Genomic DNA, 24,620 nt, shown 5'->3' on the forward strand with positions numbered 1-24,620 from the left:
ATATCTGTTATTTACAAGTTCTTATTGCAAAATGTATGGAGATCGGTTAAAGTGTAAAGCATTACTTTTCAGGAATTATGGTTTTACGGTGAAGGCACAGGACCGGAAGACTGTAGAAATGAAATCTCTTCCCTGCTCTGTCACAGACTTCCTGTAAAACCAAATCACTTCAGGCCACAGTTTCAAAAATGGCTTCTAACTTTGAACACCCAGTTTTAGAAATCTAGGACCTGATTTCAGAGGAACTGAGGTCAAAGGGAGTTGCAGCGCCTACCAATAAATAAATACATAAATAAATAAAATCAGGCACAAGATATCTCAAGTAGGGCATCAGAAATGTTGAGACACCCAAAATCAAAGCTCGCTTTTGCAAATCTGGTCCTTACCCCCCTGATTCCCAGGTTTCCCCAGCCTGTAAAATAGGAATTGTATCAGTAATACATGCCATTAGGTTAATTCATAATGGAAAGAGTGTTATAATATTATTAACGTATCACAAAAATCTACATTTAAAAAAATCCCATTTAAGGCCCCTTTACGCTACCAGAGTGGCATAAAGGGGCCTTAATGTAAATGAGAACCTAACCCACAATCCTTTGCTGATTTTGAACCTGATCCTGCAAACACTTAAACATGTAAGCAGCTAATGAGATTACCTATGCAAGTGTCACCCACACACCTCCTGGGTATGGTGTTCTGTCCCATCTAGTGGCATCGAGACCACTTAGAGAGAGAGCTACAGCCTTAGCTAACAGCGAGTTGGCTTTTAACTCATGCAGTAGAGATTTATGCACTAAGCTCCAGAGGGTCCCACGTTTGATCCCGCCCGCCGACGATCGGGGTCTGTCAGCATTACACAAGCACAGTTGCATATGTGCTGCCTATGCAGCATCTTTATTTGATACTGCTTAAAATAGTCTGAATTTTCATGTTCCTTGGCATATGTTGCCCTGTAGGTTATGGTATGGGGTAGTGAAGAGAAGTATATTTTAGTAATTAAAGAGTGGATAAGTGTTGAACTGCTTGCTGACAGTGAAAAAGGCTTCTTTTCACACTCTTTATCCTGCTCCTTGTAAATTAAGATAGGTGTCTCTATGTACCAACAACGACAAAAAACTGCCAAGAATTAGGGCTATTTCAAGAGAAAACTAGAACAAAGAAGAGAAGGAGATAGGACAATAAAGGAGAAAATCCAAAGAGTGACAAACATCTCCACTATACGTCACATTTATCGCTATAGAAATAAAGCAACTCTTGGAAAACAGAACAGAGAAGGGTACTCTGCTGCCTGCTAAACTCATCATAACCAATTATACGTTTGACTGTCAATTTGTACTTTAAAGAAAACAAGCCCCAGGGAAGCAAAACAAATGTAAGAAGAAAGGTTTATTACGTCTCCAATCAAGTACATTTGAATTGCAACTGCAAGTATTAACTTATGACTGTGATTAAACTTGGAGGCCTTACTCAATAGAGGAGAGGTTTAGTAAGAATTAATGAGTTCAGTCTTTTAGCATATTTTATATTTTTGTAGGTCAATCATTTCTAGCCCTTGCTTTACGTTGTCTATTTAAATGGCGGGCAAACACAGGACATTTTAAAATTCAGAGCATCTTGTCTCCACACTGCTAATCATCAGATTGGATCTGACAACAAAACAAAGCCAGACAAAAAGGCTAGACGAATTGGTGAAGGTTCATTAGTGGGGTATGCTATAAAACAACTGCTCTTGGTCTGTGCGGGATCAGTGACAAAAGTTGATGATAGACATGAAGTGAACTCCTGGCTGCACTGAAGTCAATGGGAGTTTTGCCATTGCCATGGAACAAAATCAAGGATGGATGCTTTCGCATCACAGGATATTCAAGCAACTCTACTTTTGTTCACAGAAATAAATGACAGGTTTCGGAGAAATAAATGAGTGGCTGTTTTGTGCATTCAGAGTGAAATTCTCCGTGCAGAGGACCAGCACAGGTCCTATGCACCACTGAAATCTCACTTAAGCCCTGGACATCAGGTATGGCAACCAGCAAATCCACTCCCCGAACCAAGCACTGAAATTGACATATGCCCATCTGTAAGATTGATGCCATAGTGCAGGGGTCGGCAAAGTTCAGCACACAGCTCGCCAGGGTAAGCACCCTGGCGAGCCGGGCCAGTTTATTTACCTGCTGACGCGGCAGGTTCAGCCAATCGCGGCCCCCACTGGCCGCGGTTCACTGTCCCGGGCCAATGGGGGCGGCGGGAAGCCGCGGCCAGCACATCCCTCGCCCGCACCGCTTCTCGCCGCCCCCATTGGCCCGGGACGGTGAACCGCGGCCAGTGGGGGCCGCGATCGGCCGAACCTGAGGCGTCAGCAGGTAAATAAACTGGCCCGGCCCGCTAGGGTGCTTACCGAACGCTGCCGACCCCTGCCATAGAGTATCACTTAGCCAAATAATCAAAGTCTGATTGCTCATGCCAACTGTTTCATAAACGCAAGAAATGAGTGAGTTTTAAAATACAGGTGAAGCCCTGTTAAGAACAACTGGAACCTATGGAATGAGAACAATCAGTCAGAAATCTTTTATCAATGGAAGAAGAAATAACAGGACATTATTTTTGAATTGAAAGCTGTGATAAACTATGCACACAGTGAAGATTTACAATTGCAGACTTTAGTCATTCTGCTACTTAACCGTTTTTTTCTAGAAAGCATTATGGATGTTTGATTAGAAGATTATTTGTGCATTAGTTTACTTAAGAATGTGTTATGTACAGTATTGTCCATAGCAATATTGCAGGTGAGAGTGCTGTGAGGCTGAACATTAGTGCTGTTAAATGCTTCCAAGTAACTGATGCTCCAGGCAAGGCAGTGGAATATGAAATGCCTAAGAGTTAGGATGTGAACTTGCATTGTTTGAAGGCATATGTCCCGGACACTACTCTGGTATATTGTTTTGTGTGCCTCTATTGGGATGAAGGCTTCTTCCTCTGGAAATGTTGATTGAACACTGGCTGAAAATGATGGGTCCAAACCACTTAGCGTGTGTATGCATGACCCAGATATGAGATACAGACCTGAGTCACACATATATGATGACTGCCTTGAAATCACACTGCTTATCAAAACAATACATTAATCAGTATTGCAGCAACGTTTTCACGTAAACAACTTGCATTCCATCTGATGCACGTACATGGCATTGTGAAACCAGTAAAGTGAAGATAAACACCATCATTATACCTAGTATACTATTCCTCTCTGACTCACATTACATACATGGATGAGTATAAGCTATTGGTCCAAACACCCAGAGAGTGCAGATTGTAAATATATATATATATATATTGTCCCAGATGTCTAGATTTAGAATTTAAATGAGCTTTATTGAAAAGTTAGCCAATTCTCTATTGCCACATACTTATGCAGGCTGAAAAGTAAAATCTATTTTCCAGCTAAGGGTCAGCAAAAATACTAGCACACTAATAGTCTGGGCTTTCACTAGCTAAAAAATACTTATTATAGTTTTCAAGGAATCCATACACAAATGGACACAGAAACACACCCACATTTCTATGTAAGTGGAAATAATGATGGGGTCCAAATCCGAGGCTGTGCTTACATGGCTATTAAGGACTCATGAGCATCAAGAGAAGAGCTGGTTAAATGTTGACGATATTTTGAAATTTAAAAAAAGGAACATTTTTGGTGTTATTCTCCCTCCGTTTTACAGATAGCTGCAGAGCTGCTCCACATCTTTTGAATTTCAAAATAAAAAACTTGTGAATTTCAAAAATAAATGGGTGGAAACAAAGTTTATACATTTTCTTTCTCTTTCCCCAAGCAGCTCAGCTCCATAGTTTGCATAAATATGGTGCCTCCAGCCAGGGCTGCAGTACACCTCCCTCTATGGAGTTGCAGTAGGGAGGAGGACAAGACCACAACATAGTCCTGAACCATTTTTTATCTGCTTTTTAATCGGGGGAAGAGAGGACTGAGGGTTTGTGGGAAGGCAGGGTGGTGACTGCTGCTTTCTCTCATTGCCTTTGGAGATTTCATTGATCAAATGAAATCCCCACCATAGCCAGTCTAGAATTCTCTCTTCAAACTGAATGGTCCCTTTAAGTTGGCATTTGCTAGGCCAAGGATTTTGTCCTTAACTAGGAGTCTGCCTAAATTGTGGAACCACAATGCAATATGCTTTACTGGAGTTCCACGTCTTTCCCTTTCTACCGGGAAAGTCTATTAAAAAAGTTATGAATTACTTCTTGAATCATGACCACAAGCTAAAAGATCCCACTGTTCTAGTAGGTCAACTGAAAAGTCATAACATAATGTGTCAGATAACATAATTTACAATACAATATAGCATGTTTCCTTGAAATAAATGTTTTAAAGTAAATGATTGAAGAGCTTGCAGTAGGTAAATATGATATAATACCAATCACCCTGCCTACTGTACTTTAGGGAGTAGTCAACCAACACATATAGGGTGTGTCTACACTGCACAGTTGGCCTGGGTGATTGGCACTTGGTTTAGCCTCATTCTAGTATGAGTGTTCCCACAATAAATCCCACCCCGTGTCACCTGTGTCCTCACTATTTCTGCACTTGATCATGTGCATATCCCCTGGGTCCTTGTGCTGAGATGCTTTAGGAATCTTTCCCAGTCAACTGCTGGAGAACTTGTCTGTTACTCAGAGTGAATTGTGGGAAGGGCATTGGAGGACTCGCATGAACTTACCTGCATCCTCACTGCATTGTGGGTGGATCCCAGTCTTAACTAAAGCACAGTTTGGTCTTTAACCCAGACCCCTAGCTGTGCAAACAAGTATGCGTTCAAAACACAAACAAGCATGTGCTTGAGTTTTGTATGGGTGGATGGTAGTTGGGGTTGGGGAAGGATGTATAGGAACATGGGCTAGGGGTATAGTGTAGCATACCTTGCCCTGGGCACCCTCAGTTGGGTTACAGAGGGGCCACAGCCGATTCTCCCTACAGTAGTTCTGCCTGACTTGGCAAGAACTGATGCTGAGAGCTCTTGAGAAATGTGTGCTGCAGTGATAGGTCCTCCCCTGCAAGAAGATAGCGCATGCTGCATCCAGCCAGCTATGGTGTCAGTGCAGAGGGTGAGATGTAGCAATGGCCCTGTTCCAGTTCAGGCAGGTAGTGAAAGTAAACGTGTTGGTCAGTAGAAAATACTACACTCTAAGCAGATTCTGGCCAACAACTGACTGGGAGTGCGGGGGAGGGAGGGATCCGCATTGTGAGCCCTCCCCACATCACACACAATCCATATGGCAGGACAGAATCTGGCCTATGCCTTGATAAAATATATTCCCAGCTCTGCCTAGACTGAACAGTTCTCTCAATGTCTTTCAAGCTGAACTATTTTACAGCTAACACATTCTATCATAGGTGCTTCCACCTCCCAGGATTTGCCATGTTGTTTTCTCAGTTCTTGTGGCAAACTGGAATTACCCGCAGTAATTCAAATCTGATTACAGACCTTTCCAAGCGGGTTAAGTGCAGATGCAAACTTTATAGTCTAGAACCGCTAAGTGCACAGCTTGCTCAAAAAATACAGGTTCTGCTAGGTTTTCACCTTAACACTGTTTAGCAATCCAAATGTTTTCTCTAGTTCTCGTCGGACTTTTGTTTAATATTTTCCCATTCTTTTTCTCTTTCCTTATTAACCAGGCATCACAGTTCCTGACTGCTGCAATCCAAATTACTAAGAGGAAGCAAATTTAAAATAATACCAACATATAAGCCCTACTGTACGTTCCATATTCACAAATACCTGTGAGAAATTATCTTGTAAGTGTGGCAAGAAGAAAGATTTCCCCAAGCCTCAAGATAGAAAATAACAGGACAAAATTAGATTAATTTGTTAACTTGCTTTAAAAAAACAATCACCACCCAGAACGACAACAGCATTCCTCCGTTTCACTTGGTTTCTAAGCTGGGAGAAATCTTATAGCAAATGGAGAAAAGAAAAATATTTTAAAGAGTTTAGGGCTCACAAAGCATGAGAGCCAACAATTACGTCTCATAAAACTTGAGACACAATAATTAGGGCTCACAAAACATAAGAGTTGATAATTCTGTGCTTTTTTTTTATAATTGCCTCACTCAACCATCTTTCATCCTCTTCCCACTCTAGTTCTATGATGAAGAGTTACCATTTTGCATATTTAGTGGATGAACAATAGGAACAGTGATGGGTTCTTTTTGTTTTTCCCCATTAAGCAAGCAAGTCACCACATTTTCTTTGCGCTGAGTGACCCGGATGAGGGAAGACTAAGGCTGACTGGAAAACAAAAAATCCAGTTTCACATGAAAAGTTGACGTTTTGACATTGGTTTCCATTCTGTATCGTTAGACAAGCGTGACCACCTGGATTTTTTTTCTGAGAAAAGAGAATTACCCAGTGCCATCCAGTGGTTAGTGCACTCACCTAAGATGTAGACCCAGGTTTAAACCCTTGCTCTGAATCAGGCAAAGCAGGGATTTGAACTTGGGTGTCCCACATGAGTGCCCTAACCACTGGGACATTGGTGGCTTTATTCTCTAAGGCCCACATCCTCAAAAGTATTTAGGCACCTCATTCCCATTGATACTTCTGAGGATCTGGACCTGAGAGTCTCAGAAGATCTGACCCTAATTGTCAATGCTGTGCACTACAAATCTGGCTCCCCACCCACCTGCCTATGACCCCCTACAGCCATTAAGACTGCCTGGGATCACAGCAGTGCTCTGGACACACTCTTTTACCCCAGGCTGGGGATTGGGAAGGTCTGGCAGAGCGATGCTTTGCCAGGTCTTTGTCAGTCGGGTTTTTTCCTTACACAAGAGAAATCCCTAAGGAGGCTGACAAGCCAGCTTTGTGGCTGCTTTTCCAGAGACAGCCAAACTGGAAGTGAGGACCAGGACGTAATGAAATTCATGACAGTCATGGGCAAAAGGGGCGGGGGGTGTCAAATGTGCTTTTCGGGTTTTTTTTTTTTGGTAGTTCTTTTATTTTCTTTAAAATATTTGAAAAGCAAAGAACAATGGAAAGAATAGTTCCTTTGAGCCCATCAACTCCTTGCTTGTAAAAAATAAAAATAAAAATCTAGGAAATGAATCTGTCGACTCTAACACTCAGATTATTGTATAAAACATGGTAAAATCCAATTTCTTGATGTTTTCAATATTGCTGTAGCCGTGTTGTTCCCAGGATATGAGAGAGAGAAAGTGGGTGAGATAGTATCTTTTATAAGACGACTTTTTTTGTTCACGAAAGAGAGAAACTTTTGAGCTCCACGGAGCCCCTCTTCAGGTCTGGGTTTTTTCACTTTCTTGATGGTCTATTTTAGTAAGAATCCCAAGTTACACTATCCTGTATGTGCATACTTTGCACTAGAGCTGGGCATTTTTCAGGGCACCAAAACTACTTATTAATTCAGCAAATAGTTTTAGCAAAAAAAACAAAAAAAAACAAAAACAAAAACATGTAAAGCAAATTTCAGAAATGTCACAATGGTTCAACATTTCATTTTGAGATGATTTTTTTTTTTCATTTTCATGAGAGAGAAAAAAGAAAAAAGATCAGTTTGGGGTTAAACCTTTTTGTCTGGATTTTTCATTTCAGTAACTGAACTGAAAAATCAGTTATTTACTCAGCTCTACTCTGCACTCCAGATTTTTTTAGTATTTAGGACTAAACCTTGACATTTCTCCCTCTCCGCCCCCCCCCCCCCCAAACCCCTTCTTTTTGGCAAAAAATGCAGATTGAAAAATGCAACACTGAAATGTTTTGTGATGGTTTGCACCAGCTACGAATCTGGCTGCCTGGAGCAAAAGATGTTTTTTTGCCGATTTTAGCAGAGAGAGCATTACATTCTCATTGTTCTCCTCTTACCTTCCTGATCATTTGTTTGACCTCATCACTCATCTTATTTTCTTATGATTCTCTGGTTTAATACTTTTTTTCCACTTAGAGGTGCTAATCAGAAAAAAAATCCACAGAAGTCAATGGTGCAACTTGGTTTAAAATTAGTGTACTTCAATGGGCAATCTGACCTCTTCATTTAGAGGTGAATCCTCTCCTCATATCTTCCAGTCCTGTTTCCTGAAATCTGGATTCTAAATTATCATTTCATCTTCCTATTGATTTCATAGTCAAGTCCTGTTAATCTGATCTGCAAAAGAACATCTAAAGTCCATGTGCTTGATAAGTGACAGCCACAATCCTTGAGGATGTCCTGGCTCTTTTCCAGTTGAACTATTTATTAGTCTTTTTGCTGTCTCCCAGCACCTGCCCTACTAAAATTGTTATAATTATTCAAAAAGCTAGTTATCTAGTTAATTTTCCATAGTTTTATTTTTTCTCATGTGCCTGTATTGTTTCAGTGACTTCACTGTCTTCCAGTGCTTTTGCCAGTTTAAGGTTCTTACTCTAGCATTTAAGCTCGGTTATGACATTTGGGCTGATAAATTTATCCTAATTGTGAGCTCAGTTGTAAAAGTATGTAAAAGATTATATGGTATAATAACCTGTAATAACAAATATTGATAGAAAATAGGTCAAGTTGCTTTCAGTAATGAATGTTATGAACAGGTGCAAGAGAACCAGACAGACTATGATAGTCCAAGCAACAAAAAAACGCCACATTGATATAATTCAAGGATCAGAGGGGTAGCCGTGTTAGTCTGGATCTGTAAAAAACAACTAAGAGTCCTGTGGCACCTTATAGACCAGGGGTCGGCAACGTTTGGCATGTGGCTCGCCAGAGTAAGCACCCTGGCGGGCCGGGCCAGTTTATTTACCTGCTGACGTGGCAGGTTCGCCTATCGCAGCCCCCACTGGCTGTGGTTTGCCGTTATAGGCGAATGGGGGTGGCGGGAAGCCGTGGCCAGCTCATCCCTCGCCGGCGCTGCTTCTCGCTGCCCCCATTGGCCCAGGACGGCGAACCGCGGCCAGTGGAGGCCGCGATTGGCCAAACCTGCTGCATCAGCAGGTAAATAAACTGGCCCGGCCCGCGAGGGTGCTTATCCTGGCGAGACGCGTGCCAAACATTGCCGACCCCTGTTATAGACTAACAGACGTATCGGAGCATAAGCTTTCGTGGGTGAATACCCACTTCATCAGATGAATGTAGTGGAAATTTCCAGAGGCAGGTATAAATAGACTGATTCTTGCCTACATATTTACACCTGCCTCTGAAAATTTCCACTACATTCATCTGACGAAGTGGGTATTCACCCACGAAAGCTTATGCTTCAATACGTCTGTTAGTCTATAAGGTACCACAGGACTTCTGTCATAATGCAAAGAAATCATGCTTCGTTTCTCTATTTTTTATAAAAAATTAAAATTATTTTTAATCTTGTGTTTGCCATGGTGCTGAGCAGGCTGAGGTCTGTATGCCAAAGCCTGAATCTTGCTAACAATGTTTAATGTTGGACTGTTAACACGTTTGACTCATTTGTTCCATCTAAATTAATATAACAGCTCTTTCACTATAGTTTGCCATTTCACCTGAGGAACTTGGTGCCTATGAGAGTTACTTAGTTATATTTGCAATAAACTAAACCAATGGCTGGGCGAGAACCTAGTTATGCCTTTGTAAATTACCACGGGACAGATGGCTGCATCTGTTTCATTTAAAAAGAGTGAAGCTGGATGCAGGTTAAATTGAACAGGTGGAACTTTATTAGATCCTGTGCACTCAGCTATCCCCGTGGCTTTCACCCTAATTCCCTCGCCTCCCTCTTTTACTGGTGTTTCATCAATAACCCTCCTTCCAAGGAACATGTGCCCTCTGACTCCAGATCCACCGATCACGATACAGCAGGCGTCGGCAACGGTTGGCACGTGGCTCGCAAGGGTAAGCACCCTGGCGGGCCGGGCCAGTTTATTTACCTCCTGACGTGGCAGGTTCGGCAAATCGCGGCCCCCACTCACCACGGTTTGCCGTCCCGAGCCAATGGGGGCGGCGGGAAGCCGCGGCCAACACATCCCTCGCCTGCGCAGCTTCCCGCCGCCCCCACTGGCCCGGGACGGTGAACCGCGGCCAGTGGGGGCCGCGATTGGCTGAACCTGCCACATCAGCAGGTAAATAAACTGGTGCTTACCCTGGCGAGCCGCGTGCCAAATGTTGCCAACCCCTGCGATACAGCATCGGGACACAAACCAGCAGAGGGAAGGAGCAGACAATGTTGCCTGTTCCCTGCGCTGTCTAGAAATTCCACAGGTTGGTGGGGTAGGGGGCATAAGTCAGGCATGTCCACTGCACTTGCCCAGGTAAATCTGTCCAAAGAAGGCAGTAGTTCTTGCAACCGTTACTATATATTTACACCCAAAGGGTCGATTTTCATTTTGATGCATTAAGCTTAGTGAGAGAGACATGGTTACATTCTCACACATACTATTAGGGCAATTTATATGGAAATAGGACAAAATATTTACATGGCAGCTAGCCTAAAACCACCCCCAGATTCTTATGAATAAGGCTTAATAATTTCCCAGTTCAGAAGAGTTCATGGCAACAAGGAGAAACACAACCAGCCATTCTGAACATCTCTGGTTTGAACTGGTCCGCCTCTATATCAAAATCACAGCCCCAGCTCAATCCCTAGAGTACTTTAGAGCAGCAGATGATAAAATGTTTTTCAAGCTATTTCTCAGTTGCATGACTGAGGTTTGTTTGGAGGAAATCTGCATGATGAAGTCTCGACAGCCCTGCTCAAGCTCCCTCGGCATTTTGGTGGATTTTTATTTTAAAACCGTTGACAGTTCAATCTCCGTAAATACTTCGGCTGTTTAAAAAAGATGCTGTATGATTTTTAAAATGAGTGTTTTAAACTACTGTATAAAATGCAGGATTCAAATACACGAATGTATATATAAAATGGATCTAGTCTGGTAAGTGATATGAACTTCCATGAGAAGAGCCCTGATGTTCTATAGTTTATGTAATCACCCTACATAAAAATCCTCTGAACCCAGGTGACAATCCCCTGCAAAGATGTGCAACAGGGTCACAAGAAGAACAGGAGTACTTGTGGCACCTTAGAGACTAACAAATTTATTTGAGCATAAGCTTTCGTGGGCTACAGCCCACTTAATTGGATGCATAGAATGAAACATATATTGAGGAGATATATATACACATACAGAGAGCATGAAAAGGTGGGAGTTGTCTTACCAACTCTGATTAAGTAAGAGAAAAAACTTTTGAAGTGATAATCAAGATAGCCCAGTATAGACAGTTTGATAAGAAGTGTGAGAATACTTACATGGGGAGATAGATTCAATGTTTGTAATGGCTCAGCCATTCCCAGTCTCTATTCAAGCCTAAGTTGATTGTATCTAGTTTGCATATCAATTGAAGTTCAGCAGGTTCTCCTTGGAGTCTGTTTTTGAAGCTTTTCTGTTGCAAAATTGCCACCCTCAGGTCTTTTACTGAGTGACCAGACAGGTTAAAGTGTTCTCCTACTGGTTTTTGAATGTTATGATTCCTGATGTCAGATTTGTGTCCGTTTATTCTTTTGCATAGAGACTGTCCGGTTTGGCCAATGTACATGGCAGAGGGGCATTGCTGGCACATGATGGCATATATCACATTGGTAGGGTCACAATGAAATGCATCACCAAGTGTGTTTCCTTCCCATGACCTGGTGTCAGAAGCAGTTCTTAGGCTCAGATGATGGCAAGAATAGAGCTAACACAGTGCTATCTACCCTAAAGGAGTGGAGAGGAGGAGGGGCCATGGCCCACCCAATTCCTCACACTTGCCATACTGCAGAGGGGAGCATAGCCTGTATCCTGGTAAGAAGGGTTGCAGAGGCCACATCCCCAGCTTTGCTCCAAGCATCACTGTGCTCTGCACTGATACTTGTCCCCATAGAGACACAATACAGCCCCTATGTGACACTGAGTAATGGCAGAACACAACAGCGGCGTTCTTACATCCTTGGAAGTGATGCATCTTGTGAGTTAGGGACCTTAAATAACAAATCAAGCTCCTTTAACTTAGCTGGGAATTGATTTACTCTTTATGTCCATGCAGAGAAAATATAGGCATTGGAAAGACTCTGCATGTCATAAAATATCTATGCTATTGACTGAGCAACTCCTTAAAATAAAATTAATAATTAAACACGGAACTGCACTCTCTCGCTCTCTCTGTATACGTATCACTGAATGTTAGGATGCAGTAAGAGATCAAAGAGTTGTGTACAATTAACAATCATTAAAACATTGTCTGGTTTAAATAAGCGCGCGCACACACACACACAGTGACAGATTTTTGTCACAAATTTCCTGAAGGCGTTAGTTGATTAGGCTGATGCCTTAGGATTTTTTTTTAGGGAGGAGATGACGAAGCACACCAACGGGTTTAAGATTTAAAGCTTTATTACTAAAATAATAAAATACGGCAGAGAGTGCTGGGAACGCTTCCACGTTACTCAGGGGAAGAAAGAAAGCATGAGAGCCCCAAGCCCTAACCCACTTTTATACTTATATATGCACTACCCAAGACTGGCCAGGCATGGGTGTAACATAAGAAGATGGGGAGGGGTGGATGGGAGTTTTTGCCCAGGGCCCAGGTTGTTCGGGGAATTTGCTGTAATTTTTGGATTGCTTTAGTTTTTGGGAGGGTTTTGAATTGCTTTAGATTTTGTTTTTTTTGGGGGTGGGGAGGGTGTTGTTCTTTAGGGCTTTTTTTTTTTTTTTTTTTTTTTACCAGTTTTAACTGGCTTGCTGTGGCTTTTTTGGCTGCCCAAAACACACCGGCTTTGGAGATTTTTCGTTTTGTTTTGATTGTTGCAGTTTTATTTGCTTTGTTTTTGCTGCTATTTTTACAGCTTTGCTTTACTTAGGCTTTTTTTTTTTTTTTTTTAAAACATGACTAGGCAGCTGTAAATTTGTTGTTTGTAGACTTTTTGTTGAGCCCATGACCTTAGGCCGGGGCCAGCGTTTTATTTTTACACGGAGCTAGCTAAAGTGCCGAGTTAACCCGTTTTTCCCCCCCACACCCTTTTTTTGGCCTTTTGTACTCCTGCAAAGGAATTTTTTATTTCCCGCTTTGGCCCTCCCCAAAATGCTTTGCGATGCTTGCAACAGCACTAGCCACATACAATGCTGATTTGCCTTCCCTGGGGACTCCCTGTTGCCTGCCTGCTTGTTTGGGCCTGATCCTGTTTTTTTTTGTTGAACCGTTTTTTTCCATGGGCACAGGCTTTGTTCCACTAACAATTTAGCAAGGAGGGTGAGCTCCATAACTAGCCCCCTCCCTTCCCTCCTGGTCCCTTTCTTTTTCACAATTACCCCACGGGGTGTTTTTTTTGTAGCTGGGGATGCCGTACATACGACCTTCTTCCACTGCACCCGCTGGACCTCTGCTCAGTCTTAATGAGGGCCGCTATAGGGGTGCAACAAGGTTCCACCCAAAATTGAGGATTCTCACAAAGGGAGAGACTAAAGCCTTTACAAGGGTCACCCGAATCATCCCCTGTGAGGCTCGCCACCTGGTCCGAACGCACGGCCAATTGATGTTTTAACTGTTTTTGTTTGTTTGTTTGTTTGTATGGCAAGCACACTGCCATTGTGATGTATGCTGAGCACAGATAGTCAAGTTTTTGATCAGTACCTGCTTAGCCAGTGCTTCCAGGCGGGTGCATTCTGCCTTTTCCACCTGGAAGTTCTGTTTTAAGACTTGCAACTTGTCCTGGGCATAGGCCTGGGTTGCCGCCTGGTTAGTGATCTGCGCTTTCAGTTGCTCAATTTCTGCCCCCACCTCTTCCCTTTTTCCCAACTTTTTTTTTTTTTGTCCTGACAACATTTGATACCACATGGCTGCTGCAGTCCAAATTAATTCCACAGCTGCCCCTAGGTTTTTGCCCTTTTGCTTTTTATACTCAGCATATAGATTTAACAAATTTTGCCAAGAATGCACACTGCTTGGAAGCTCCGTCACAGAACCCCAGGGACTGTATCCCACCTTGGGGAGAGCCCTTTTCAGCGGGGAGAGGTTTTTACTCCCCACTTTGAAAGAGGCGGCAGGGTCCCGTCCCTCTTTGCTGCCTCTCCCGGGGCTCAGGCATCAGGTCCACCTGCTTCCCGTGACGCCAGCTGACCAAGCAACCGGACTACCGCGTCCGTGCTTATGAATGCCTGTAAGTCTAGGCTTGAACCCATTGCTGATGCCATCGCCCACGACTGTGGGACTTCCAAGTCCACAGCTGTACCCCTCTGTTTCCCGAACATGATGTCACAGTTCATTAATACAACTTTTTAAAGTCTGTTAATTACTTGAGATTTGACATTGCTTACACCAGCACCGGGGCTTCCAATGTTATCCCACTGAGCCAGAGGGAGAGACTGTAAGCCTCCTTCCGTACTGCTCAGCCTTCTACCACTGAGGGCCCATACACCAAATGCAAAAACCCTCCCGGGGCAGAGCGAGAAACCGTAAGTTCTCCTCTTCCACTCAGCCCTTCTACGACGGAGGGTGCACAGACCGAGGATTCTCTTCTGGAGTGAGGATCTTTAAGTCCTCCTCCTAGTACCCGGCACTGCGGGTTGATCCACCAGCACCCTTCCACTGCCGACCGTGGTGGAGAGTGGAATGCTAAACCCCTCTCCAGTTCTCAGCTATGCTACAACTGAGGGTGGGGCACACCTGTAATTATAAATCCTCAACATGAAATACCAAGAGTGCTGGGTGGAGCAAACATGAAATATCAAGGGCAGCACAGTTGGTGCGCTCCGCAGGGCTCCCCGCCTTTGCAATTCTCCACCAAAACTGTGACAGATTGTTAGCAATTTGCCTGAAGGTGTCAGTTGATCAGGCTGATGCCTTTGGATTTTTTTTTAGGGAGGAGATGGTGAAGCACACCAAAGGGTCTAAGTTTTAAAGCTTTATTAATAAAATAATAAAACACAGCAGAGTGTGCTGGGAACGCTTCCACGTTACTCAGGGGAAGAAAGAAAGCATTAGAGCCCCAAGCCCTAACCCACTTTCATACTTACACACGCACTACCCAAGACTGGCCAGGCTTGGGTGTAAAGTAAGAAGAGGAGGAGGAGGGATGGACGGGAGTTCTTGCCCTGGGCCCAGGTTGTCCGGGGAATCCGCTGTAATCTCCGACCTGCTCCAGCTCTCGGGAGGGTTTTTAACTTCTGGGTTTTTTGGGGGGTATCATTGTTTAGGGCCCTCTGTGCCTGGTGCTTTTTGTACCAGTCCCAATTGGCTTGCTGTGGCCTTTTCAGCTGCCCAAAACACACCGGCTCCGGAGAATTTGTTTTCCCTTTTGTTGGTTTTTACTGTTGCCGCCTTATTTGCTTTGTTTTACTGCTATTTTTGCAGCTTTGCTTTACTTTTTTTTTTTTTTTTTTTTTTTTAACAACTAAGCAGCTGTAAATTTTTTGTTTGTAAATTTTTTATTAAGACCATAACCTTGGGCTGGGACCAGCATTTTATTTTTACACAAAACTAGGTAAAGTGCCCAGTTAATCCGTTTTTTGTTTCTCTTTCCCCAAGGAATCAATTTTGAAGCACTTAGGGATGGTCCACACTAACCCCCCCACTTCGAACTAAGATACACAACTTCAGCTATGGTATTCAGTAGCTGAAGTCGAACTATCTTAGTTCGAACTTACCGCGGGTCCACACGCGGCAGGCAGGCTCCCCCGTCGACCCCGCGTACTCCTCTCGCCGAGCAGGAGTACCGGTGTCGACGGCGAGCACTTCCGGGATCAATCCCAGAAGATCGATTGCTTACCGCTGGACCCGGAGGTAAGTATAGAGGTAAGCACCCTTAGAGGAGAAGAAAGTGATCAGGAACAGTCAGCATGGATTCACCGAGGTCAAGTCATACATGACTAATCTAATTGCCTTCTATGATGAGAAAACTGGCTCTGTGGATGAGGGGAAAGCAGTGGACATGCTATACCTTCACTTTAGCAAAGCTTTTGATATGGTCTCCCACAGTATTCTTGCCAACAAGTTAAAGAAATTTGGGCTGGATGAATGGGCTATAAGGTGGATAGAAAGCTGGCTAAATCATCAGGCTCAATGGGTAGTGATCAATGGCTCCATATCGAGTTGGCAGCTGGTATCAAGTGGAGTGCCCCAAGGGTTGGTCCTGGGGCTGGTTTTGTTCAAGATCTTCATTAATGATCTGGAGGATGGCATGGACTGCACCCTCAGCAAGTTTGCAGATGACACTAAACTGGGAGGAGTGGTAGATATGCTGGAGGGTAGGAATAGGATACACAGGGACCTAGACAAATTGGAGGATTGGGCCAAAATAAATCTGATGACGTTCAACAAGGACAAGTGCAGAGTCCTGCACTTAGGACGGAAGAATCCCATGCACTGCTACAGACTAGGGACTGAGTGGCTAGGCAGCAGTTCTGTAGAAAAGGACCTAGGGGTTACAGTGGATGAAAAGCTGGATATGAGTCAACAGTGTGCCCTTGTTGCCAAGAAGGCTAACAGCAATTTGGGCTGTATAAGTAGGAGCATTGCCAGCAGATTGAGGGACGTGATCGTTCCCCTCTATTTGGCATTAGTGAGGCCTCATCTGGAGTACTGTGTCCAGTTTTGGGCCCCACACTACAAGAAGGATGTGGAAAAATTGGAAAGAGTCCAGCGGAGGGCAACAAAAATGATTAGGGGGCTGCAGCACAGGACTTATGAGGAGAGGTTGAGGGAACTGGGATTATTTAGTCTGCAGAAGAGAAGAATGAGAGGGGATTTGATAGCCGCTTTCAACTACCTGAAAGGGGGTTCCAAAGAGGATGGATCTAGACTGTTCTCAGTGGTACCAGTTTGTACCAGTTCTTGAGAACGAAGAATAATGATCTCAAGTTGCAGTGGGGAGATTTAGGTTGGATATTGGCGGGGGGGGGGGGGGGGGCGAAATCACTAGAATGGGTTACCTAGCGAGGTTGTGGAATCATAAAATCATAGAATATGAGGGTTGGAAGGGACCTCAGGAGGTCATCTAGTCCAACCCCTTGCTCTAAGGAATCTCCATCCTTAGAGGTTTTTAAGGTCAGGCTTAACAAAGCCCTGGCTGGGATGATTTAGTTGGGGATTGGTCCCGCTTTGAGCAGGGGGTTGGACTGGATGACCTCCTAAGGTCCCTTTCAACTCTCATATTCTATGATTCTATAAATTCACCTGTGTATGAGAAATCCCTATGTGATATTCTCCTTTTCGTAGCCTCTGTCCACCAGCCAATCTGTCTTTAAACTGTACGTTCCTAATGGCAGGGACCATCTCTTCTTGAATGTCGAGAAAGCATCTAGGGCATCATGGGGCAGATCCCCAACTGATGTTAACTGTCCTAGTTTCATTGACTGGGGTCCAGGAAGGATCTGACACACAGAAATTATGCCAGCTCTAGCCGAGAATCAAGCCCCCAAACAAAAACTGACTTCAATATAACTTACACCACCTGAGGATCTGTCCTGTGAAGCACAAAATAAATAGGCCTTAATCCTGCTTCCATTGAAGAGAATGGAAAAATGGAGCAGAATCAGATCCATAATGAATAATAAACATTTTCATTTCCTCTTTCTCCTTTCAGACTTAAGGCAATGTGACGTTCTTAGTAATATATGCAATAATTTTAAAGACAATATTTCATACAATTTAAGTATTAAAATGTGCTAAAGCATTTCCTTTTAGGCTATATTTGCGCTCAACTATAGATCTGATGGCAGTCATATGAAACACTGTATTCTAGCTTTAAAAGGTATCAAATTGCAGGATCAAATCCATAACCATTTGAAAAAGGATTTTTCCATGCAAGACCCTCAGCTAGAAAAAGCAAGGACGCTACACGGTCTTGTGATTTATTTGTTTCTTTCCCCACTGGAATATTTGAAATCTTGCAGCTTGTGAATTTGAACTGTAAGCCTTCAAACTAATCATTCATGTAACTCAAGGTCAGTACTCAAGTATCTCTCTTTGCCTCTTAGATACTTGCTAGTAGCATCTTTCCTTGACACTGTCATGCAATTAGATGAGATTGTCTTTATACTTTTTGACATGAGATTTATATAATTCATGAGAAGAGGAAAGGAAGGTTTCCATCAGAACAATATTATTTTGGTGTCTGACTTTTCTCACCATAACCTCCTCCAGAAAAATTGAACCCAGTAATTTTTAAAAGTTACTGACTTTGATAGACTTTTAAACACAATTATTTTATGTCTGTTTATCCACAAAGAAGAACCACTGACAGTTATGGTATAATAGTGAGTCACAATGATTTATATCTATGGATTAAAGTGTCACATTTGAAAAATAGTAGTTTAAATCATGTATTTATGTCAGACTTTGAAAACCAAGGTGGAGATATGCCAACTAAATGTACGAAAGTCAAATGAAGCTATCCATACATTTTTGCTATGTTACAAAAAAGCATGCACTAAATTGCTCTGTTCAGAAACTTTTCTGAATTTTATAATATTTTATTCAAATATACAGCTCTGAACAAAGAGATGTAATAGGCCTAATTTTGATTTCCTTTGCACTGTGTATATCCACTGACATAAACTGAGTTACTTCTGATTTTTCAGCCATGTGAGATCAACATTAAGTCACACAGTTAATTTGCATTAGGAAGTACAGTAACTCCTCACTTAACATTGTAGTTATGTTCCTGAAAAATGCTACTTTAAGCAAAACGATATTAAGCAAATCCAATTTCCCCATAAGAATTAATGTAAATAGGGGGGCGTTAAGTTCCAGGGAAATTTTTTCGCCAGACAACATCTCATATATATATATATATATGTATATATACACACACACACACACATACACATATATATACACATACACACACACAAAATAAGTTTTAAACAAACTATTTAATACTGTACACAGCAATGATGAGTGTGAAGCTTGGTTGAGGTGGTGGAGTCAGAGGGTGGGATATTTCCCAGGGGATGCCTTGCTGCTAAATGATGAACTAACACTCGGCTAAGCCCTCAAGGGTTAACACACTGTTGTTTATGTAGCCACACCATCTACAAGGCAGCACGAATGGAGGGAGGAGACACAACAGACACATGGCAGTGGCTGCAAACATTCCCTGCAGAAACTGAACGTGATGATGAACCCACATTATCTCACTGGAGTGCACCACTCCCTCCACTTTCCAAAGTGCCGTGTGTGTGTGTGTGGGGGGGGGATTTGTGTGTGTGTGTGAGAGAGAGACACACACGAGAGACACACACACACACACGTGCATTGCCCCTTTAAGTATGCTGACCCCGCTCTAAGTATACTGTCTTTTAAAGTAGATCAGCAGTTTTAGACAGCAGCTGCTGTCAGCAAGCTCCCCCCCGTCCTGAGCCCTGTCGTGTCCCCCCATGCTCTGTGGAGATGGGGTACAGGAGCCGGGGGCAGGAGCGGGGGTAGCGGGACACCCTGACATCAGCACCCCTCTACCTCCCACTGCCCCCTCACAGCAAGCAGGAGGCTCCCAGGAGCAGCTCCAAGGCAGAGGGCAGGAGCAACAGATAGCATTTGGGGGAGGGACACCTGAACTGCCTGGCAATTCATAGCCCGCTGGGCAACTGCTGCACAGGGAACTTAGGGGAGCTAATAGGGGAACTGCCGGCCAACCCTGCTTCCAAGCCCCCACCAGCTAGCTCCAACGGGCTGCTTTTTCTGCAAGTAGTGGACAAAGCAGGTGGCTGCCAAACAACATTATTAGGGAGCATTGCACAACTTTAAATGAGCATGTTCCCTAATTGATCAGCAGTGTAACAACGAAACAACATTAACCAGGACGACGTTAAGTGAGGAGTTACTGTAGAGGGCAGTAAATTTTAAAAGAATTTCTCAATGATTTTGAGCACGCTTTCCTGGCAGAAAAGCTCCCAATTAAGAAAGAGTAAAAACAAATGAAGGGAAATAAACCCAAGAAAGTGTCAGCAAGATGTGTTTATTCATAGTAGGAAGAGTTTTTTTTTCCAGTAGCCAATCAATGACGACGTGGTAATGTTGCCAAAAGGCAGAAAAAAGCAGCTGTCAACAATCCAGCTTGGTGTGACATGTTACTGTGTGGTGTCATCGCCTAAAGTAAGCACTAAAGAAGATGCTGACCTCCTGATTTTCTGCTATACGCATGATGCCAAACAAACACATTCCTCAATTCTAACTTTCTGGCATGAGAATTTTAGTTAATAAAGCTCCACCCAACTTCCCTCATGCCACTGCAAACCTTATGGCTCTGTGGAGACTATCGTATCTTGCTATGTTGAAGACTCAAGGACTAGGAACAGCTTTAATTCCTTGAGAGGATTTCATTTGAGAGTGGGAAATGTCAGCTTCCACTGAAAAGTAACAGATGCACTATAATTTTACTAAGATATTTCAGTATGGAAAAGCAACTTGTGTGTTTCAGCTTGCATTTGCATTAAACAAATTAGGTTTAGGTTGGACGTTAGGAAAAAGTTCCTAACTGTCAGGGTGGTTAAACACTGGAATAAATTGCCTAGGGAGGTTGTGGAATCTCCATCTCTGGAAATATGTAAGAGTAGGTTAGATAAATGTCTATCAGGGATGGTCTAGACAGTATTTGGTCCTGCCATGCGGGCAGGGGACTAGATTCGATGACCTCTCGAGGTCCCTTCCAGTCCTAGAATCTATGAATCTATGAAATAAGCAGCTTTTGCCAATAAGCAACATTAGCATTACATTACTGACCTCCATACAACACTAAGGTTACTCCCTCGGTCTCATGTACCATGAAATATCCCCATCTCCTAAGTCCATTCAGCTACGCTATTGAATCAAACTCACTCACAGGAAATAAAATGGCTGCTCATAAATGATCTTAACTGGAAGTTGAGATTGTGCAGCACTTCTCAGTTTCAGGCGCCAAACAAATAATACAGTAGGCTTATTTTATTCCACTCACTGCCAAAGATTTTACTGTGCTTTAAAACGCTAAGCATCCTTCAGTCTTTCAGATCATGATGGAGCTTGTTTTTACTCATGATAAGTGATGATTACAAAATGATTACTGTTATGATGGTGAACTATGATGCTAAAGCACTTGCATCTTTTGCATTGAACTTGTGCAAAGAAATATAACATGGCATGAGAGTTGCTAACAGAATATGTAAGTTGCCTATGTCAGCCCGAGTGGAATACATGCATCATGATGCCTACAGTACCGTGTCTGCCAAAATTCTCTTTTTCCACCACTTGGATAATGATTCTGCTGATGGCACTGAAGCCTGAAACAGATATTAATTCTGGAAGCAACATTCACACCTAGCTTCTAAGCTAAACAAAATGAAAGTGCTGACATTCTTCTCTTAGTCACAGTCTATAAATTGGGACTTTCTTTTGTAAAATTAGCAGACAGTGGATGATACACATAGTGCTGCTAGAGTTTCCAGTCTAATTTATCACTCCTAATGTCAGTTTGTAATATCATTTATTTGCAGCCCATTTATGAAACAACCCTGCTATGCTAATCCCAGCAGGGTGCTTAAAAGAATTAGAAGAAAAAATTCCAAATATTCTACCTGCATTTTACTTTATGGAATCTAGTGTATGAATCTGCATATTGTGCTTCCTCTACATAGAACCACACTTTTCTAGTTTTAACAACAATCCCCAAGAGAGCAGAAAAAAAGGTTGGTCCATGAATAATTTAATAGGATTTGAAATATTATTATAGCTTCTTTTGAAAATACTGTTTTTATACAAGGTATTGTGCATTTGGCAAAACACGCCTCCGCACAATATCCTGTAGTAGGCACATGACATTCCATTGTGCCTTGATGGAAGTCCAGTGAAACGGTATTGGTGCACAATGTGCTAGAATCTCAGTGAAAACAAACATGAAAACAAATATGTTCACAATTTGATCATATTTTACATAAAGGTTACATTTATACATAGTTTATAAAGAGTTAATAAGTGATTAATAGATGGTATAAACTGTAGTAGCATGTATTATAGCTGGCAATTAGCAAATTAGTTGAACATGTTATAGATGCTTATAACCTGGTGACCTCTTGTAGTCTATAATAAATAATAATTTATTTATTACTTATTATTTATTACTTATTTATTAACCATTTATAAGCTATTTATATATGGAACATTAATATAACCTTAATATAAAGTGTGACCCACAATTCTCTTCTCCTCCCCTACTTGTTCAGCCAACTCTACTAAATTGATACTCAGATAAAAAACAAATATAGAGTGATCACCATTAGAAAGTCAGTATTTACTTGTTGTCTTTTGTTTTAAGTTCAACATAGAGAAACACCTGTCAGTATGTGAGATTATAAATGTTGATTTTAATGGTGACCACTGCAATGTGAATTGTGCTGTAATAACATTAAGTAATCACACCGGCAAATTAATAATTTATGGGTTAGCCATAGATGTGCAATTAAAGCAAAGATTTACTTGAATGTACCATACTGAAGCAAAGATAAGCATATTTGAATAAGCTGTCCATGTATTATTCTGTGGCATGATTGCACTTTGTATAATGCAATGTCAAAGTGCATTGTAGGTAATTTCCAATTACAGGGATATGAATGATTCTATCTGATATATGTTTATCTTGGACCAGATTCTGATCTCACTTCCATAGATTGTCAAGTATCAGAGGGGTAGCCGTGTTAGTCTGGATCTGTAAAAAGCGACAAAGAGTCCTGTGGAACCTTATAGACTGCATCTGATGAAGTGGGCATTCACCCATGAAAGCTTATGCTCCAATACTTCTGTTGCCACAGGACTCTTTGTCGCTTTTTCCATAAATTGTTTTCACATAACTGTCAATCCATACACTACAGTGAAGTTAATTCTGATTTATACCAGCATAAATGAGATCAACATTAGGTCTTTTGTTCACACTGATATTTATACCTGCTTCAATTCCATGCTGGTAGTGCTTCCTCCATTTGTAATATGCTAACTAAAAACAACAATGGGAATAAAAAGGCGGTACATGGAATACAAAGCCTACATTGACCTCTTTCTGTTATAACCCATGTCGATACAGCTGCCCCTTCTTGCCTGTGCATTCTTTATACAACTTCCAGGGATGTGGTTTTATCATTTCATCCTCTACAAATTGCCATATACATTTATGATTCTATAAAAATAAAAAAAAAAACCTGCCCAAATGCTGGTATTTTCTGATAAGTCCAGTGGTTTTTTTTTTTTTTTTTTTTTTTTGCTTTTAGTACTTTACAAATTTACTTTATTCTCAGTACTAAAAATGTAATTGTCTAGTGATGCAAAGAACAGTTACAGAAATAGACACTACCAATGTAAGTTGCTCTGTACTGGACAGTTAATTATTCATTACTTACAACATATTTAACACCTGACCCCCTGCTACGGCTGCTAATTATGATAGTATGGTTGTTTTTTCTGAGGGGGATTCTGGGAACAGATTTGAGACCACAAATTTATTTCACACAGGCTATCATCAATTCTCTGTGCCATTCAATCACCCTATAGTTTTGCTTCTAAGTGTAAAGTATACAACTTCGTCCCATCTGAAACACCACAAAATTTTTCATGGATCTACAGTACAGCATAGTAAGCATAAAACATTCAAAGAAATATTAAATACAGATACAGCACTCGTCCTATTCCTTTTATGCTGCACTAAAAGCAATTAGAACAACAACAAAAATGGTTCTGCTGAAAGATATCCCATAATTATTACACAAAAAGAGGAGCAAAACATAATTTTCTCTGCAACTCTGAAAATAGAAAACAACTAAATTGTAAATACTGGATGCTGATACGTTATTGAAACATACAAACAAAACCGTTATGCTAAAATGGTGCAATATCACAACCATATTGTATAAAAGTAACTGCATGGTTTCTTCACACCCTATTGAAAAGAGAGAGAGAGAGAGAGAGAGAGAGAGAGAATGGCAACAAGTAACTATAAAACATTAGATATCCAGGGTCCAAGCCATTACAACTAGTGTAACTAATATCTCCATTCTAAAATTTAACATGGAAATGTTTACAGAAAACTAACAAACACTGGAATTCAAAAAGGATTAGTTCATCTGATTTCACCAATTTATGTCAAGCAGGCAAACAAAGAAGATTTAAAGTCCTCTGCCCCCATGGAAAACTGCTTTATTCTTTATTTTGCATAATCCTGTACTGTTCTAGCATTGCCTTATGTTATCAAGGAATGTTTTCCTGATCAGTCAATTTCCTGTAGCTACATAGCATGTTATATCATTTTCAGTAATGAAACACTTTTTAAACCAGAAAATGAGAACTTCCAGCATAAGTATCTCTGCCAGCCAGCAAAATATGTTTTCTTTGCTTTAAATGTTGTCTGCTACGTAAGTAATAAATTTATGTTTTTGTAATAGAACAAGTGAGACCTCCCAAAACAGATGGAGACACTTATTTATGTCCTTAAATTCTGCTTAGACTGTCTGGCTGAAACTGTAAAATAAATAGCCAGGGTGACTTATTTCCAATTTGCATGCTATATCGTCAAGACCCTCAAAGGTATTTAGGCTCCTAATTTCCACTGATTTCCATACCATGAGAATCTGGCCCAATGTCAGTATGAAAGAAACATATAGCCTCCAAAA

General features: G+C 41.7%; 1 protein-coding gene across 1 annotated transcript in view; it reads right to left on the minus strand.

The window, feature by feature from the left end:
• CDH13 (cadherin 13) overlaps window positions 1-24,620 on the minus strand; it is a 759,507-nt gene that overhangs the window by 224,874 nt on the left and 510,013 nt on the right. The window lies entirely within an intron of this gene.

This window comes from Malaclemys terrapin, chromosome 14 (genome assembly GCF_027887155.1).
Source record: "Malaclemys terrapin pileata isolate rMalTer1 chromosome 14, rMalTer1.hap1, whole genome shotgun sequence".
In the NCBI taxonomy this organism is placed as follows: domain Eukaryota; kingdom Metazoa; phylum Chordata; order Testudines; family Emydidae; genus Malaclemys; species Malaclemys terrapin.